Source organism: Lathyrus oleraceus, chromosome 4, assembly GCF_024323335.1.
Source record: "Lathyrus oleraceus cultivar Zhongwan6 chromosome 4, CAAS_Psat_ZW6_1.0, whole genome shotgun sequence".
Taxonomy (NCBI): Eukaryota; Viridiplantae; Streptophyta; class Magnoliopsida; order Fabales; family Fabaceae; genus Lathyrus; species Lathyrus oleraceus.
The window spans coordinates 151326391-151348037 of record NC_066582.1 but is presented as its reverse complement, the minus strand read 5'-3'; positions in this window follow the sequence as shown (position 1 = coordinate 151348037).

The following is a 21647-nucleotide window of genomic DNA, read 5'->3' as shown; positions in this document are numbered from 1 at the left end:
ATATTCTTACTCCTTGACAGAACTGCCACTTCTGCACGTGGTGTTTGAATAACATGATTCATGGTTCCAATCCTCGTAGATGATACAGCACTCAGGTTACCCCATTATTGACTGCTAACATCCAGGGGACTTGTCTTCCAACACAGCATAGTACTTCAGGGAACACCTATCCAGCCCTGCTCAATCTACAGGAATATGCCAAACAGCAGGAGATTGCACACTGCCACATCTCAACCAGCTCAACTTTTAGAGATCAGACTTCTAAAGGTGACCTTCTTGAGCACACATACAGTTGACCCTTCCCTTGTCAACTTAGCACACACAGATGTCTCCTCTTCCAGGTCAGGAGTAGGTTCCAAACAGAAGTATCCCTTTGTTTGATACCTAAAAACATCTGCTCTTCAACCAGTAGCTGCATACTTGTTGAACAACATGTTCTAACATCGCATAGAACATTAGTTCCACCTCCTTGGAACAAACCTTCCTTGAAGGTCTTCAAGGTCTTCATACACCCTACTCAAGTGAGTAAAAGAATCAGTGATTAAGTGATTCTTACCATCCTGAAGTGAGAACGTCATGATGAGTGGACTTGAGGGGACTCAAGTATCTTTGACATCTTCAGTAGATTATGATGAGATCTTGAATACAGCAGCCTTACATCCACATGAGGGGAAACAACATCAGAGTTTGAGTTTTGCCAGGTATTATGCAGCGGAAATCATAATACAACTCAACCTATGAACACACACTTCACCAGATCAGCCTCCAAGACCATACCACGTTTGAATGTGATTCAATACTGGCACAGCTGTCCCACACACAGGCCAATTGCCACCCTCCAGAGACAGGTACACACCATTCCTGTCATGAACAGTCCATCCACCTACTTCAAGGGACCATTCAGGGAAAGTACAGAACCTTTCACAGGTTCCAACATTAGTACTACCATAACTTCTTGCAAGATACCAGAAAGTATCACCCATGGATCTCATCCAGAGACAGAACAGGATGCCTGCTCTGATACCAATTGAAATTCTGGTGTAGTCAGAATTCAGATGTTATCCACCACGACATGACATCTGATCTAACATTGTAACTAATACAGCAAGATAGTTATTAACCACTGTACTAATATGCACAGGTTCACAGATGTCACGACATCTCATTCTATGTCGCCCTAGAATGTATGAACCCCTGGTTCTGTGCTTCAGGAAGAAAGACTCAACAGAAGTCAAACCTAGCACTCACTTCAGTTGTTTTCTTCCATAGTTATCAGCATGATGTCTTACTGTTGATTTGAACATCATCTGTTACAGCATTACAGGTTTACCTTATTTTATAACTGGCACAATTATAACATGCAAAAGGTAAAAACACAAGTAATTGTTAACCCAGTTCGGTGCAACATCACCTACGTCTGGGGGCATACCAAGCCAGGAAGAAGATCCACTATTAGTAGTATCAATTCAAAGCTAAACTCACCCGTTTACAACTTATCACTTAATCCCTACCCAATGCAATCTATACCTAGGAACTCCTAGATAGAAACCTCCAGTTTCCATTCCTATCACTACAATCACAATGTAATGCTAACCAACTTGAACTTGCTTCACAGCTTCGTTCAAGCACATAATCACTCTTGCCTACAGGCTTGAGTTACAAAAACTCTCAGCTTTTACCACTGAGAAACACATGGTAACCATCCCACAGGTTGGGAGGTTTACCTTACACACACCCCTAAAAATTCATTCTAGGAGGCTTACAAAGACTAGATTACAATCAGCTATTTATAACCTAATCACCCAAGTGGATTTGGGCCTTCAGAAATCGCAGCAAACTTCTCCTTTGCTGTTACAACATCAGCAGAAACTTTCTGCTACAAACAAGGTCTTCAATCTTTTAGTTCCTAAAATATCTCCAAATTTAGTTCCTAAAATATCTCCATATTTAGTTCCTAAAATATCTCCACATTTAGTTCCTAAAATATCTCAAGACCTCCACAAATAATGCCACATAGGATTCTAACTAATTTCCACATATTAGTGTGCTAACAAATAGGCTATTTGTTAGGTTCCTTAATTGTAGCTTGGTTGTTGGTTTCCTGGATTTTCTCTAAGCTGTCGACTTCCTGAAGAATAGCCCAAGAAAAAGCTGAAACAGAAAACTGCACAACCTACAATTTAGCATATGCTGTCAGGCATGAATGTCACGACATTCAGCTTGACATCAAGGTCCATATGCTGAGTCTGTTTTTCCAGAAAACAGACTGTACAATTTTGCTGACCTGTACATGATCAAAATGACCATACTACAGTAACAGCTTACATTAATAAATGTCAAAGTGTCCAACTTAACATTTACACATTTGGCCTTAAGTTAGTTCTGTTATTCTCTTGAAGAACAAACTAAGTTACATGCTGAAGTATAGCAGAACACCACTCTGCCTAATCTTCAGTAGCTGCTGTCAATGATGAATGTCACAACATCCAGTTTGACATTCAGTCAGTAGGCCTTATGCCAGGTCTGGTTCTTCCTTGATAACCAGACTGCAAATGAATACTAAGTTCTAACAGAACTTCTGTTCCTTAGTATCTGTTGACAGGTATGAATGTCACAACATTCAATAATCCTGTGTTAGCTAGTCCTGTAGTAACTACAATGTAGTCACATATACATGTCATGACATCAGTCAAGACATTAGTGTTTTACCATATAATGCAGCCAATCAAACACCTACACAATCAACTACATTTTCATTCATAACTTTCCATGCAAATAAATACAGAACCATTTCCATACAATATCCAATAAACCTTCCATTTAAATTCAAAACGCCATACAAAGTCAATTCATCACGTTCCATACAAAATAAAATGCCATAAATGTTCCAGTACATTTCTATCCCCTCAACTACAACATATACAACCTAATTCCAAGCTCCCAACCTAACTCTAAACAAGCAAGCCTTTCATTTCTTCAATAAAACTCGTTGCCCTACTACAAGCTGAAGCATTGCTCTGCGTTTCCTCAGCAGAACACCACCACCTGCACCTGCTGCCGGTACTCCTTCATCAACATGCTCAGAACCTCGTCCCCAACCTGCAACAATCCTCATCAGCAGACAACATCAAACACAACAAGTTCTGCTATAACAACCTGCCAAATGCGATCCCAGGAGTACCAATTGTCGCAGAAAAAATCAATAGCAGGGTTGCAATTTAAATCAACAGAAGTAGTAAAACCAGCATGATAATGAAGATATGGCAAACCTGCAAAATTTAGTCAAAGGATTTGCAACAATAGACAACTTGGCACTTGTAAATGTTGAGGGAACTGGAATGGCCGGTGTTCCAGGTACAACAAGTGCTATTTTTAGTGCAATCAAAGATGTTGGAGCTAATGTTATCATGATATCTCAGGCTAGTATTGAGCATTCTGTATGCTTTGCTGTCCCCGAGACGGAAGTAAAAGCTGTTGCCGAGGCATTGCAATCAAGATTTCGTCAAGCTTTGGATAATGTGCGTCTTTCTCAGGTTGCAATTATCCCAAATTGTAACATTTTGGCAGCTGTTGGCCAGAAAACGGCAAGCACTCCTGGAGTTAGTGCTCACCCCCGAGACATTGATTATCCCCGCTCTAGAAAAATTGCAGGTAGCATAGGTGCCTTCCTTATGATGGATATGGCTCACATAAGCGGACTCGTTGCTGCATCTGTGCTTGCCGACATCTTTGAGTTTTGTGACATTGTGACCACCACAACCTGCAGTCACCGCATCAGTTGTTGATAAGCAGAAAGAACTTTTGGTCAATAAAGTTGTTAGAGAGCAAACAAATTCAATTGATGAAATGAGAAGGATATTGAAGAGTCTGAATCATTATGAAGCCCTTGGATTTAACCGCCACAAAAAGATTGACGCAGCAGTTTTGAAAAAGGAATTTCAGTGTTCCTGTTACAACTGCTGAGTTTTCTGTGATGAAGACAGCTTGCAGTTTTGCATTGCCGCACATTATGGGCTGGGATCGTCTAACTAATCAGAAACCAAGTGAGACAGTAAGCTTTCAACCAAATCGGCAGTTGGGTGGGACAGTTGGCTTTCAACTGAAGATTAGCCCACAGATTTTAGACTTGGAATGGCTAGCACCACTTGCTCACGACATGTTAAGATGGCAACCTGAAAGAAGTTACGAGCAGATGAGTTTTGTTTCAAGGACAAACGTGTTGCTCGTACAAATCCTTCACTTTACAAATCAAGAAAAAACAGAATATGACTATAGCAGACAAGTGAGAAAAACCAGAAGTGACAAATGCAGTTAGAAAATCATAAGCCGTGAACACACCATGGTCATGATCAAACGCTATACTTACATTGGCCATATGCAAGGGTAGCAGCAGTTGGTTCATTGATCATCTTCATTCAAGCCTGCAATAGCACCAGTATTTATATTGGCTTTTCGCTGAGAATCTTTGAAATAGGTCGGAACTGTAATCACTGCATTTTTGATAGGTGTCTCCAAAGTCTCTCTGCGTTTTCCCGCATGTTTGTGAGGATCATAGATAATATTTCCTCTGGAGAAAAAGGTTTTTCTTCACCCCTGTGATAACCGAAACCATTCCTGCATAAAAGAATTGATCAGGATAATTTGAAAATCCAAGTTATGGCTACAGCAGGAGGTACCAGTCTAAAAGAGGACATAATGCACTTACCTCAACCAGTTCATCTGCTCGTCGGTGCCGCAGGGAGGTTACCGGCATGCTTTTGGAGATGGATCAGCCTGAAGTTTTGCATTTGATAGAATCACCTGATGCTCTCAAGGCTAAAGTTGCTAAAGCCATGGATGTCCTGAGAAATGTTTCCCAACAAGGCAATAGTCCAACGGATCAACTAGCTTCACGTTCCCTCACCTCCAATCTTCACTGCAATAAACAAAATAATTACCAAGCAGTAAAATTTCAAAGAATTCCCAATTTGGCATCCAGACAAAACAATTGGAGAAAGCGTGGTTCAGAGTACCTTTCCAAGGCCAAGCATCAAAGGAGGTAGTCCAATTCTGAGCATCAAAAAGACTTCTGGAAATTTTCTTCTTTGAGCTTTTGAGTACCAAATCCGAAAACCCTAATTCACAGAACATAAATAGGGGAGAGCGAATCAGTGAGGGGGGACGGAAAAAAAGAAAAACGGCGAACAAGATACCACAAACCCTAAATCCCAAATCAAAAAAACAGTATTGAGGAGGAAGATTTAAGCTCACCTGATTCGTCGTCGCCAAAGGTGAGACTTCTTTTGTTGAGCATTTGAGTTCGAATGAGTGTCTGAGTTTGAGAGAGATTAGTTGAGGACGATTGAGCGATTTTGAGAGAGAGAGGGTTGGACGCGAGAGAGACGATTGGGTGAAGTCGAGGACGATTGAGTTTGATAGAGAATGAGTGTTTGAGTTTGTGAGTGAGATTGGGAGAAGAGAGAGCGAGAGAGCGAGATGAGGACGACGACTCTCCTTTTCATTACAGTATTTTTTATTTTCTCTCTTTTTTTGTTTCCTTTTATTTAATTCTTTTTTTTAGCTGTCAGTAGAGCAAACATTCAAAAAAAACATTAAAAGAAATTCGTTTAATTTTCCTAGGTTATTAGTTAATAATTGTTTTATATTTTCAAATTATCCCCCATTTGTAAACCCAACAGCCAAGCGGCTGGGTTTAATTACTAGTAGTCCAACAGATTTCTTTTTTTATTTAGTTTTTTTTTATTTTAATTCTATTTTTAATTTATCTTGGTTTATATATCTAAATTAGCATTGTAAATAATAACTAACCACAAATGGTCTAGTGGAGAGGGGGTTTCTATGGTCTTTAGTGTAGTGGGTTCGATACCCGTATTGAGCATTTTATTTCTTTCAGCATTTGCATTTTATTTTCTTTTAGCATTTTATTTTCTTTTAGCATTTTATTTTATTGTTTATGTTTTTATTATACTCATGGTTGATCTGCTTTCTCTTAATTTCATCATTCATTCAAAACCATATTTAAACTATAAAAATCATATTTTTCTCGATTCAATGTTGAGCCCATTTTCACACCCTTATAAGTCGATTGCTTTTTAAGCATCGCCGTCAACCTCACATAGCTTACTCTTGGGCTTTCTTACAATGAGCCAGTTCTCTTGCACTTACACTCATGCATTGCATTATTTGTTGTTTGGGCCCGATTTAATTATTTCATGATTTTGAACCCCCATTTGACAAAATGTACCCCACTCCCCCGATATGTAATAATTTTGTACTGTTTTATTTCTTTATTTTGTTTGACTATTTAGTTAGATACTAACACAAGAGTAAAATCAACAATTTCAAAAAAATACAAAAATATGACTCGATCCAACGTCGAGTATTTTCTCAATAAACAAACCAATCCATTTCTCCCTCCCATTCTATTCCTTTTCTTTCAAACTTTCATCAAATGCTTGATTCAACGTCAAGCCATTTTCTCTAATAAAAACTCAAAAAATATTAATTCATAGTCAAGACTTTTTCAATAAAGATGGAAGTGGAACGTGGTGTATACCGCGCACTCCTGAGACTAGGATTCGAGATGTATATCTCGTCAATCCTAGCTCTCGCCATCATCCAAATTTATCCACTTTGTTTTCTCTCAAACACTCACTCAAATTTCTCTTAAACGTCCATCAATACTTGATCTATGATCAAGTCATTTTCACAACAAAACTCAAAATACCTAATTCTTATTTAACACTTTTTCAATAAAGGTGGAAATGAAACATGGTGTATACCATGCACTCCTGAGGTTAAGATTCGAGACGTATGCCTCGCCAATCTTAACTCTCGCCATCGTCTAAAATTGTCAATGTGGTTTCGTTAAACCCTTTCTCAATCAAAATTCAAAATACCTAATTCTTATTTAAACTCTTTTTTCAATAAAGGTGGAAATGGAACATGGTGTATACCATGCACTCCTGAGGTTAAGATTCGAGACGTATGCTTCGCCAATCTTAACTCTCGCCATCGCCTAAAATTGTCAATGCGGTTTCTTCAAACCCTTTCCCAGTCAAATTCCAAAAATACTTAATTCCTATCTTAACTTTTTTCAATAAAGATGGAAATGGAACATGGTGTATACCATGCACTCCTGAGGCTAGGATTCGAGATGTATATCTCGCTCATCCAAGTTCTCGCCATCACTCAAAATACCTCCAACCAATCAAACTTTTTTCTCGCCGCCGGGCGATTAATCAAAAACCTTTTTCATAAATGAAATATATATTGTCTTAAGTGATACAAAACAATGTTTCGGCCACGATTGTTGAGTAGAGATAAATGACATTTTTCCGAATGTAGATTTAAAAATCCGTTCGATGTGTGGTACGCGTCCACTCCTCATCTGTTTTGGGTAAAACGATGTTTTCGTCGATTAATACAATATAGCTTTCGCTAAAATCGACCAATAAACAAACATTTTTCTACCCAGCACTACGTAAGCCTTGATTTCTCTTTTGAGATACGTAGGAGCAGGATTTTTAAATCTTGTCAGGCCCATTAATAAAAAACTTAGGTTTAGTCCTTCGTCAAAAATCCAAAAACATTTCTTCTCTCTTATATTCATTCTTTCCCACCTAATAACTTGAAAAGCCTATCATTTCAAACTAACATTAATGCACACAACTGACCTAATGGTTCCCGTTGAGTACAACGGACGTGAGGGGTGCTAATACCTTCCCCTTGCGTAATCGACTCCTGAACCCTGATATTGGTTGTGATGACCATATCTTATCCTTTCTTTTGTCTTGGGTTTTATCGATATTTCCCCTTTCCTTTTAGGAATAAATAAAGTTCGGTGGCGACTCTGTTCAGTCCATCATTACGAGCGTGCGATCGCGCTTCGCTTTGAAGTCGTATCCCCATTTTTTCGAGGTGCGACATGGTGTTTTCTCTCTATCTTCCCATTCTTTTGAGGGGTTTCAACACATTAACTTTGATGATTTATTCATATGAAATCATAAAAGGATTGTAACAAAAACTCAGGGCCATTATCAGTTCTTATGGTTTTAGGTGTAATGTGGAATTGGTTTTAGATCATGGTGATAAATTGTTTCACTTTTGTAGATACTTCAGCTTTGGTTTTCAAAAGAACAATCCACACATATCATGTATACTCATCAAGGATTGTTAAGAAGTATTTATGATGGTGTAGTGAAGGTATAGATAAAGCCCCCTATATATCTAGATGAAACATTTCAAACTTTGAATTAGTAGTGCTAGAACTATGATAGAATGGAAACTTTTTGTTGTCTAGATATGTGGCATATATCACAAGTAGCTTTATTATCAAAAGAAATAGATGGATTCAACAAATTCATAAGGCTAATATTTTTATTTAAAACATGACCTAATCTAAAATTCCATAACGCATTACTAGGAAATATGGTGTTAATGATGGTTGAAATAGAATGAGGTGGTCTTGTGTCATCAACAAGGGACCAAACATTCATTTGAAATTTGTATATCCAAACCATTCATCTTCATAGTTCTCAAATCTTGTATGACACAATCATTGATAGAAAAATCAATTTTACAATTCAGAGATTTACAAAGTTTGGAGATGGAGATCAAATTGAGATGGAACTCATCAGAATATAATACATTGTGCAAATAAAAGGTGGAACAAAATGGATGTTCCCAGCTTGTTTGATAGATATATAGTGACCACTTGGGAATGTGATGTTAAGATATTTGATATCATGAGTTGAAGGAAAGAAATTAAATGAATATCCTACATGGTAATTAGCACCAAAATCAAGGATCCAAAACTGATTATGAGGTAGCAATTTAGAAGTTGCGCGGATAATACATGAAGAGATAGAAGTCAATGGATTATCATGAATCATGGAAGAAACTGAAACATTAGTGCAAGAATTTGATTAAAGTAGAAAATTAACTTCTTGGAGAAAGCCAATTAATTGGTCATATTGTTCATGAGAAATATATAGTTGTTACTTGCATGAGAAGTATCTGTAGAGGTACCAATTGGTTGAGCAAGATCACAAATTTGATTGGTGGATGCACTAACTTGATATTTATTCCTGCTGAAATTTTGGTGACCATGATTTTGATAACAGAAAACCATAGTATAACCACTCTTATTTCTTAATTTACATTGTATAAGAGGATTTTTGAAGTATTTTGGCTTGTCTTTGTGATCAAATCTTTCAGCTGGATTGACCAATATTGAGTTATCTTCTTCAGTTGTATTAACATATTTTTGATTGCTCTCTTCTTGCAACATTATGGGATAAACTTTGTTGATTGGTGGTAAAGGTTCCATCAACATAAAATGAGTCCTCACAACTGAGTATTGATCATTCAGACCAGTTAAAAACTGCATAACTTGATCTTCATGTCAATAGGCACGGACATTCTGCATGGCTAAGCATTTGCACCCAATGAATGTCTGAACATACAAAAAATGGGAGATGTTCATTGAGTTCTTCCCATTAACCTTATAACTTAATGAAGTAATCCATAATAGACTTAGATGCATGCTTCAAACTATTGATTGAAGATCGAAGGTTGAAAATACCAATGCGATCATCTTTGGAAAATCGTTCTTTTAGGTCAGTCAATACATTGATGGCATTTACATGAAACATAATGGTAGATGCAATTTTCTCAAAAACAGAATTGAAAAACCAAGAATGAATAAGGTAATTACAATTTTTCTATTGATTGCAATTGAGGTTGTAGGAGGAATATCAACTGTGTTGTTGATGAACTGAAGTTTGTTTTTTGCACCTAAAGCTCGCTGCATGGAGTTACTACATGCAAGATAATTGGACCAATTAAGCTTTGGATATATGCAAACAAAGTTGGGATGAATGTAGTGGTATGAATTGATGTCAACTTGTTGACCTGATGGAGCAACGCGTAGAGGCATGATTGAGTAGCAAAGATGGACCAAAAGAGATAAACAAAACATGAACTTTTATGAGACAAATCTGTGAAACTAGGTAAAAAGAAGGATATAGAAAACGAATCCTGGTATGAAAACCAACAATGACATGAAGAAGATGATGAAGAAATAAATCAATGAATCAAGGACTTGAGGGGAAAAAATGAATCAAGAAATTATTCTTGATGAATTGGGCGAAGAAGAATGAAGCTAGATTATTCTATCTAATACCATATTATGAACAAGTATATTTGGTGAAATTCATCTAACTTCATTAATTTATTATGGAGAATACATGCTTCTTATACAACAAGTAAGGTTTATGCTGTCTATATTACATAAGCACCTATTGGATTTTAATCTCCAACTAACTCCTAACTGTCATAACTGATATTTAGTTGTGGTGGTTAGCTCTTCATGTCCAGATTGGTCTTACATGTTTCTTTCATCATAAGAAACTATATCTTGTAATAATATATAAGCTCTAGGATTAATCAAAACCCTAGGATTAATGATTTTGATTAGTGTAGATAAGGAATTTAACAGTTGTTTTTTAGAGATTTAATACCTGTTTTTTTCAGTGTTGTTGCTATCGGTATTGTAAGTATGATTTTGACACCGATTTTAAAAAAGACATGGTAAATCGATTTAACACCGATTATAAACTAGTGTTATAAGTGTTACATATTGGTGTTAAAACTAACATTCGACACCTTTTTTCTCCTTCAAAGAGATGTAAATACTTATAAGTCGTACCTACTTTTTCCAAAAACCGATGTTAAAGTTTAATATAGAGTAGTTTGATTAGAAAGCAACTTATGACACATGTTTTTATCTAAAAAAGATGTAGAACATATATATCGTATCAATTTTCTCCAAAATTTGGTGTTAGAAGTTTAACAAAGTTATTTGGTTAGAAACCAACCTTTCACATCTGTTTTTTTTTCTTAAATTAGGTGTATACATTTTTCTTATAATGTTTGTATGGCGTATGTATCACACCTGTTATTTACTAAAGTTAGTGTTATAAATGACATCGAGTGTGATATGATTTTAAATGAGCCATCAACAAATATTATTCTATAAAATAGATGGAAAAAATACATAACATAATTGTTTAATCTTAATCAAGTTCTGCAAATATTTTATTATTGTTTCAACGTATCAAAATTAAACTCACAATTTTTTGTTTAAATTTAAACAATTATATCAAAGAGTGTAAATCCCAATTTAAACAAAAATTAATATTAAAAGATTTATTAATTAATAATTCAATATTAGTTCTTACAAAACGCTATCTTTTATCAAATTTCATGTTTCTTTCTCTTCATATTGATGTTGTTATTCAACTATTTACAAAATAAATTGAGTCCAAAATTGTCGGATATTATCAATAACATCATAGAATATGATGATGGATCATCATATATATATATATATATATATATATATATATATATATATATATATATATAAAATGCAAACAATAAATTAAATGAGAACATGTTAAAATATGAAGTGATGTGATTTACATATTAAATATTGAAATCCTTGAAAATATATCTGTCTTCATAATGTCAAACATATTTTTTATTACATAATAATTACAAGCCCAACTATTGTCGTGTTGATTTGCCTACAAATTAATTAAATAATATCAATAAATTTAAGACAATTAACTTACCTTAATATCAATAAATTTAAGACAATTAATTTACCTTAATATCAATAAATTTAAGACAATTAACTTACCTTAATAGATATAAAATTAGGTTTTTTATTCACAATAAAGCCTCTCAAAATATTATAACATCTCATAGCCCTAATAAAAAAAAATATTTAACAAAAAATATAATTATGTTTAGTAAACATATAAAGCTAAACAATAGAGAAATCTCAGTATAATTTTTGAAAGATACATTTTACCGTAGAAGTGTGTCCTTAAAAGACTTGTTTGGTTGATTATCAATCGAACAAAACCAATAAATAATATTATCATTTAGATCAATTACAAATAATTATTAATGTTTTATGTGATTTTACAAACAATTGTGTTAGAAGCACATATAAAAAAATATAACATACAAACAATTTGACAATCTAATTAGCAATATGCACTTACACATTCAAACATGATCCTAAAAAATATTTTTAGGATGATTATACATCTTATTTTGTATGAATGCTTGCATAGCTTAATCACTATGACCACCAGATTTGTTATTAAATATCTTAAAAGGATTAAAGAAATCAAATTTCTTGCTAGAGGAATCGGAGATACTTCAGCAATATAGATATCTAAATTATTGAAACAAATATAAATATAAATATAAAATTTTACTTCTTTTACTAATTCCTTTTTCAACGAGTCAATAACTAAGGTTAAATATGTGTGGCTAATTAAAATATAAGATTAACCATTGATTTATTAAATATTGTCTAAGTCCAATATTTCACACTCCTATTTTTCTTTGGAGGTAGAGTCCAAAACTATAAATAAAATGAATATGAAAAAAATAATTAATTATTGAAAAAGACAATTAGATTTTATTCATCTAGCCTTACAATTTTAATTTAAACTCTTTTTATTTGTTTAATTGATTTATTTATGAATTTTTATTTATTAATGTTGATTATGAAAATTTATTTTATTAAGGACCATATCAACTCAAAATTTTGTATATGAAATTCGAAACTAAAATAAATAAATAAATAATTTCAAATATAAAAAATTACATCAAACAAAACCTATAAATCAGGTATAAAATAACATAGTTAATATCAAATAACAGAGTTAAAACCTTGAATCAAAGTTATCTGAAATTTCATTTCCAAAGAACACAATTTAAACAAAACTAACTAAATTAGATTTAGTGTTTAAGAAAAATAATAATAAGTAAAAGGACATGCCACTAGGATCTTAACACGACGGCGTGTGGAAAGCGAGAGGAAATCGAAATATATTCTAATTCGATAGTAAAATTGAACAGAAAATCCAATTTAAAGAAAGATTGAAACATAAAAGAGAAGGATTATGTTTGTGATTATTCAAAATTGATTTTGAAAAAAGTTTTTGATTCTGAATATTTTTTATAAAAATTTTCAAATTTGATAGATCGAGAGAAAAATTGAGAGAGAATATGCAATTTTAAATCGTTGGTTGTGAAATCCTTATATGAGAGCATAAGAGTTTTATGTAATATGCATTTTCAGATTTTACAAGCGTAGCTTTTACAAAAGCACACAAAAGCACAAGTTTTATGAGTTGCGGATATGAAGTGGACTTTTCTAAATTTCAGTGGCAATTTTAATTATTTATTTATTGTGTATATAATTTTTCAAATCAAATGAGGTACAAACTTAAATTTTGTTATCATATTTAATATTTCTAAAAGCATATAAGAATTTATATATATCTTTTATCATTTTATTATTTTATACTTATTTTTCTTAAAAGCAGATATCTTACATTGAAAAAATTATTTGTAATAAAAATAACGTACATTAGATATTATATTTTTTTAAAATGGGATATTAATCATTAATATTAAAACTAGAATTTACATTTTAATTATAAAATTGTCATATAATTAGTGGAATAAATGAGCATAGTGATCATGAAACAAATATAGGGAGATAATGGGCCGTTTGTTTTAGTTTTAAAAAAATGAATTTTTCTTTGTATTTTTAAAAATGGATTCTATAAAAAAAATTAAAATATTACAATTTTTCTAAATTTGTTTTTTATAAATTAAAAGATTGAATTGTTCATTCTATAACATAAATATACATTATTGAATATCAAAACATAGTCAAAATCACAAGTTTTTGAAAAAAAATTATCTCAAAAATGATTTTTATGAAAAGTTATTTGAAATATTTCAAACTTAAGTGATTTTTTGAAATTTTGATGTAAAAAAAAGATCGATAAAATATCTAAAATAAAATTTTAAGAATAATTATTTTCATTTGAAGACTTTCATTTTTAAAGACTTTCATTTTGGGTATTTTCATTCGAAGACTTTATGAAAAATTTCTTTATACCAAATGACTAAAGTCCCTTATGTCAACGTCAATTAACAAAAACTGGCGTGGCGCGTCATGTGAAAGTTTTTTTTGACTTGACATACATGTAACATACCAAATGACTAAAGTCAACACCATAGTTAAACCATAAAAATTCGCAGCTAATTGATAGTTAAAATTGTAGCTAACATATAACAAATTTATTACAAAAATTCTGATTCTAAAAATTGAACACTGTTCATGATTTATTTTTTACATTTTACTGGGTTATCCTTGATAATTTGATAGCTCAATACGTCTTTAATGTTGCTGCTATTATAAAAATAATCTTCATGCATTATTTACTGCTCTTTGCTCGCAATTGTAATAATTTGCAAAACATAGAAAACATAACTTTGTGAAGCACAGTATGCAGATCCATTTCAAATTTGAGCAAGAATCCATATTGGTACAACAACAAAATTAGCACATTTTGTATATCAAGTGTATAATTTCGTTTCTAAAGCTGACCCTCATCGTAATCCGGGAATAGAAACTGCTAGTTATGTTTGATGCATCTTTAAACCTGATGTGAACCTAATGATTAATGTCTGTTAGGTTTGGTATATCATTTTTTTCATGTTTAGTTAATAGAGGAAACATATCAGAGGTGGAAGGAATTACTAGAAAAATATTGTCTTTCTACGCTATTCTATATTCAAAAATAAGTATTCTTTCGACTTATCTTCTAACATAAATGATCTGTACGTAAATGATGAGACTGATAGTAAAATTTTCTGCAATGCAGCAACATCTACTTTGCAAGAACAGGATGGTTAAGCATTGCACTTACGATCCTATTACTATCTTTATAAGCTTCTAGTTGTAACTTTAAAGCTTCAAAAAAAGTAAATTTGAATGATGCTCATAACGTCCTAGAAAAATCAGCCATCTTTCTTCTTCATCAAGATACATCAACATTTTCCCCCTCAAAATAGAAGGCACCACAATTCCCATTACTTCTTGTAGCCTCTTGATCGCCGCGGTTGTGCTGGAACCGCATAACATGAGCGCTTCGTCTTCTCCACCTCCCAAACATTTCTGAATATACTCGGTTGCTTCATGTAGCATTTTTGTTGTTCTGCTTCCAACGTGACCTATATATAATCAAAAATAAGTTTCATAAATACAGCTTTATCTACTATAATTAACTAGTGATGAATAAATATATATACATAGTGAATATGAATACCGTAGAAAGGAAGAAGAGGGCATATGTATAACATAGGTGTTAACAATAATAGGTTGTCACTTATGGTTGATGAATAAGCTTAGTTAAAGACTAGAAATAAATAATAACATATTTTATAATGGAGAACCCTTATTGGGTAGATGTCGTATAAGTTAATCATGTTATAATCATCACTTGTACTACAATCCTCTTGCTCTTCCACTTTAGAATTGGATATTGAAGCTTTTAGAGAAATTATCTTCCTTTCTTAGTCCTTGTATTTACTCATTTCCTTCTTGACATCTTTATTGTTAAAATTAATGTGTTGTAACCACCACTATCTTTAGTATGTATTATGAGAGAATTGTAATCATCATATTATAATAATTGTCTTTATTTAGATTTATAGTAGAGTTGTATCATTAAGATTGTGAGAATCAAAAAGTCTTTATCTTGATTATCAACTTATTGTCTTCTATGTCAGTTTCCTTTAAATTTATATAAACGTGAGTGTGTGGTGGATTCAATAATATATAAGAGTATTCAAAAAATATATATTTTCTTACTCTAAATTCTGCAACAATATAATTTATCATATACCACCTCTAGAATACCACCAACCGTGTGGTATCAAAGTTACAGATCCTTGCAGCTGCAACAGAAACAAAAAAATGGCTTCCAGAAGCAACTCTTCTACAGTTTATAGCAATGTTAAAGTTCCTTTGTTTGAAGGATAAAATTATGATTTTTTGGCTGTTAAAATTGAGACTCTATTCACCTCTTTAGATGTCTTGGAGTTCGTCCAAAACGGGTATGAAGAACCAGCACCAACAGAGGCTGAAGAATCAAGCCAACGACTTGAAGAATTGAAGAAGAAAAAGAAGATCACAGATGATGGAGTTCTCGGGATGATTCAAAGAGTAGTCTCTACATCCATTTTCCCAAGTATTATGAGAGCAAAAACATCAAAGAAAGCATGAAATATTCTACAACAAGAGTTTGAAGGAGACTCAAAGGTGAGAACTGTGAAACTTCAATCTCTTAAGAATGAAAGAGAATGAGAGTTTGAATGAATATTTTAATAGATTCTCTGAATTGGTGAATCAAATGAAGTCACATGGAGATACAATAGATGATCGCAGAATTATTGATAAAATTCTGATTAGTTTGATAGAGAAATTTGATCCTATGGTGGCTGTTATAGAAGAAACCAAGGACCTATCAACTATGTATGTTCAAGGGTTGATGGGGTCTTTGAGGTCCTACGAACAAAGGTTGTTACGACACTCTGAAAAATCAGTTGAGAGTGTCTTTCAATCTAAACTCAACATTCAGCCCAACAATGGTAAAAATAAGCCCCCAATACAAAATAGAGGTGAGTCTTCTAGAGGTGGCAGATTTGGAAGAGGCATGGACAGAGGAAGAAACTCACGAGAAAGAGGAAGATGCGCGAATGACGGAAGATGGCATGAAGGAGCATCAAATAAATGGTGCAAAATCTGTAAGAGTAACACTCACAACGAGAATGATTGTTGGAACAAGGGCAAACCACAATGTCACAATTGCAAGAGATTCAGGCATATTCAAAAGGATTATCGTTTTGTCAATCAATAACATGCTTCATTTGCAGAAGGAGAAAATGATGAAGGTAATGTGTTCTTTACTTGTCAAAAAGCATTTCAAGAAGATAAAAATGTGTGGTATTTGGATAGCGGTTATAGCAACCATATGACCGGAAAGAAAGAGGCTTTTATAAACATTGATTCTTCATTTGACTCAAAAGTTAAATTGGGAAATGGAGAACATGTTGAAGTAAAAGGAAAAGGCAGCATTGGAGTTACAACAAAGCAAGGAAGCAAAGTCATTCATGACACTCTTTATGTGCTAGAGTTGGATGAGAACTTGCTAGGTACTGGACAACTTTTGGAGCATGGCTATTCTCTAAATTTTGAGAATCGTGAGTGCAGAATTTTTGATTCAAAGAGAAGAAATGTTGTTGTTGTAAAAATGACCAGTAATAGAAGCTTTCCACTTTCTCTTAATTATGAAAAAAAAAATCAGCATGATGGATAGAGAAGAAAATGACTCTTGTTTATGGCACAAGAGACTTGGGCACTTGAACTACAATAGTCTCAAGTTGCTTTATCAAAAGAAGATGGTGTATGGGCTGCCAATAATTGAAGAAAAATCTAGTGTGTGTGAAGGATGTATTCTTGGCAAACGCCACCGCCAACCATTTCCAAAGGAAGGAATATGGAGAGCTAAACTAAGGTTGGAAAGTTGTACACACAAATGTGTGTGGTCCTATGAATACTTTTTCTCATGGAAAAAACCGGTATTTTATCTTGTTTATTGATGATTTTACCCGCATGACATGGGTATATTTTATGAGACAAAAGTCTGATGTTTTTGTAATATTTAAGAAGTTTAAAGCTTTTGTTGAGAAACAAAGTGGTAGGTTTATAAAAATGTTGAGAAGTGATAGGGGGAAGGAGTACACCTCGAATGAATTTCACAAATTTTGTGAAGATGAAGGTGTTGAAAGACAACTCACTGTTGGCTATACACCTCAGTAAAACGGTGTATCTGAAAGAAAGAACCAAACCGTGATGGAGATGGCGAAGTCTATGCTACTTGAGAAAGGTTTTCCTAAAACCTTTTGGCCCGAGGCTACTAATACTATTGTGTATTTGCTGAATAGATGTCCAACAAAGGTTGTATGGAATAAGACTCCATTTAAAGCTTGGAGTGGAAGAATACCTTCAGTTAACCACCTTAAAGTTTTTGGGTGTGTTTGCTATGCTCAAATTCCTAAATAAAAGAGGACAAAACTGGAAGAAACAAGTGAAATATGTGTCTTTATTGGCTATAGTTTCATGTCAAAGGGCTATAGACTTTACAATTTGAAGACAAACAAGGTGATCATTAACCGGGATGTTGTATTTGGTGAGAAGGCTTCTTGGAATTGGGAAGAAGACAAAATGAAGGAGAAAACAGTCCCTGCAATTTTATTACTCTAAATTTTGCAACAATATAATTTATCATATACAACCTCTAGAATACCACTAATATTTATGTGTTTTAAGCCTAGTGAACTCTTTCTCAAGCTCTTGAAATTGTGCAAAAGAGAGTTTTAATGCATATAATCTTCATATTTCTTCACTCCTTTATTAAGGTAATCTTTGGTTTCCATTACTTCGTCGTAGATCTTAACACTTTGCATTTGTCTTACCGAGAGTGTCATTCTTTTTTGTGTTTCTTTTTTTGTTTCAAGCAATGCTAGCTTTGGAAATGGTTGCAAAATTGTATCCTAAAATAGTAATAGGAAATAGTTTTAGTGTTTTGACATATTTCTACATTATACCGTCACCCTTTTACGAAATCGATGTTAATTCATGTTAGGTTAGAATTTAGTGAGCGTGGACGTAAAACCAATTTTTTCCTACTCATTTTAGGCCACATTTGGGAATAATCATCTTTGTGATTTTGATTATGACTGTTGGTGCAAAGGTAGAATACATGATGAACGGAAATATTCTATTAAGAGAATGACGGCTAAAAACATGATAAAAGTTACAATGATTGCCACCCTATTTATAAGCTAAAACTAGGGTTACTAGAATAGGATAAAATACTAAAATACCCTCTAACAAACTTAGGGGCTAAGAAAATAGTATAACTAATAAATATGAATTACTTCTAATACCATCCCTTAATTCATATTCCATCAAAACTTGCAACACCAATTCCATCCCTTAATTTGAGAAATTGATCAATCTTGATAGCTTTCGTCAGAACATCTGCCAACTGTTTCTGAGTGTTGCAGTGTACAACTTCTAACACTCCCCTCTGAACTTGATGTCTCAAAAAATGATACTTGGTCTCAATGTGCTTGCTTCTCCCATGAAACACTGGGTTTCTGGCAAGATTGATTGCAGACTTGTTGTCAATCATCAGCTTCAAAGGTTTGTTTACTTTAATCTTCAGATCCTGCAGTAGATTCAAAATCCACACAGCTTGGCATGCAGTAACAGCACCTGCAATGTATTCAGCTTCACAAGTTGACAACGCCACAACAGGTTGCTTCTTGGAACACCAAGAAATGGGACCTCCCAGAAATTTGAATAAGTACCCAGACGTACTACTTCTGTCAACTCTGTCTCCACACCAATCAGAATCTGAATAACTCAGAAGTTCTGACCCGTCCTTTCTTCCAGAAGGAAATAATACTCCATACTTCAGAGTTCCCTTGATATACCTCAGAATCCTGACAGCAGCTTGGTAATGGGACCACTTAGGTTTACTCATGAACCTACTAACCATCCCAACTGAATAGCAAATATCAGGTCTGGTATACCTCAGAGAACCAACCAACTGTTTGAAGGTTGTAGCGTCCACATCCTTTCCATCAGAGTCAGAATCCAGTTTCTGATTTGTATCAGAAGGTGTGACAGCAATCTTACAATTCTTCAGATTAAATCTCTTCAGAAGTTCTAATTCATACTTGAGCTGATGCAAAATAATACCTTTCTCAGAGTATCTGAACTCCATCCCTATAAAGTATGTCATTTTGCCTAGATCAGTCATTCCGAATTCATTCATCAGAACTTTCTTGAACTGGGCTATCTCCTGTTCAGAACTTCCAGTCAGCAGTATATCATCAACATATAAACATACCAGAGTCATATTTCCTTCAGAAGTATGCTGAACATAGACACCGTACTCCATCTCACATTTCTGAAAGCCTTGCTTCTTGAAAAATGAATACCAAGCTCTGGGCGCTTGTTTCAATTCATATAGAGCTTTGTATAATCTGTACACCATTCCTTCCTGATTCTTTTTCACAAATCCAGGAGGTTGTGACACGTAAACTTCTTCTTCTAATGGACCGTTCAGAAATGAAAATTTTACATCCTAATGCATCAGAGGCCAATTCCTGTTAGCAGTTATTGCAATCACCATTCTGATTGTTTCATGTCTTGCTACAGGTGCAAACACATCAGAGTAATCCAGCCCAGGTTTCTGTAGAAATCCTCTGGCTACCAACCTTGCTTTATGTTTGCCAATTGAACCATCTGGCTTTAACTTCTGCTTGAAAACCCATCTGACGCTGATGGCTTTCTTGTCTTTTGGAAGTTTTGTCAGCTTCCAAGTATTATTTCTCTCTAAAGCATCAAGTTCTTCTTTCATGGCCTTCAGCCAGAGCTTCTACTTAAGAGCCTCTTCTGTACTTATGGGTTCAAAGTCTACTAACATGGCACACTGAATAACTTCTCCTTCAGAGTCTACTTCAGTGTCTTGCAGCATGTCAAATTCTGTATATCTTCTGGGGATGTTTCTGATTCTTTGTGGTCTCTGAACTTGTTCAGAGTCTTGAGCTTCAGAGTTTCTAGCTTCAGATGGTTGACTTCCTCCAGAGCTTTGACCATCTTCAGGGGCTGGCATATTTCTAGAGTCTGAATTGCCACCAGAATCTGGATTACCATCAGAGTCTGGGTCATCAGAGTCTGGATCATCAGAGTCACCTTCATCTTCTGAGTCTTCTCCAGAGTCAGAATCACTATCAGAATCAGAATCAATGTCAGAGTTTACTCTAACTTCAGAAATTCTTAACTCTGACCTTTCTTCAGAAGTTCTAACATCAGAATCAGATTGAGACTTATCCCAATTCCAAAATTATGATTCCTTCACAATCACATCTCTACTGAATTCAATTTTGTTGGTTTCTGGACAATAGAGCTTGTATGCACCTGTACTGTGGTACCCTATCAGAATCATCACTTTGCTTCTATCATCCAGCTTTTGTCTTCTGGCTTCTGGAACATGTTTATAGGAAACAGAACCAAACACCTTCAGATGACTAACACTTTGCTTATCTCCAGTCCACTTCTGTATTGGAACTATTTCCTTCAACTTCTTCATAGGACATCGGTTGAGTACATACGTTGCAGTGGCAACAGCTTCTCCCCAAAGCTTCTAAGGAAGTTTCTTCTCCTTTAGCATGCTTCTCACCATATCAAGCAAAGTGCGGTTTCTTCTTTTAGTAAGACCATTGTGTTGAGGGGTATAAGGAGCAGTAACCTCATGCTCAATTCCATTCTCATCACAGAACTTCTGGAACTCTTTGGAGTTATACTCACCTCCACCGTCAGTTCTAAGAATCTTCAACTTCTGACCACTCTGATTCTCAGCCTTCATTCTGAACTTCTTGAATTCATCAAACACCTCGTGTTTAAACTTAATAAGGGATACCCATGTCATTCTTGTGAATTCATCAACAAATAACACAAAGTATTTATTCCCTCCAATCGATGCTACTGGAAATGGACCACACACATCAGAATGTACAACTCCCAAGGCATGTTTTGCTCTTGGAGCAGTTTCTGACGCAAATGGCAATCGTGGTTGTTTTCCTTCCATGCAAACTTTGCATGACTTTTCAGGCTTCTTAATTGC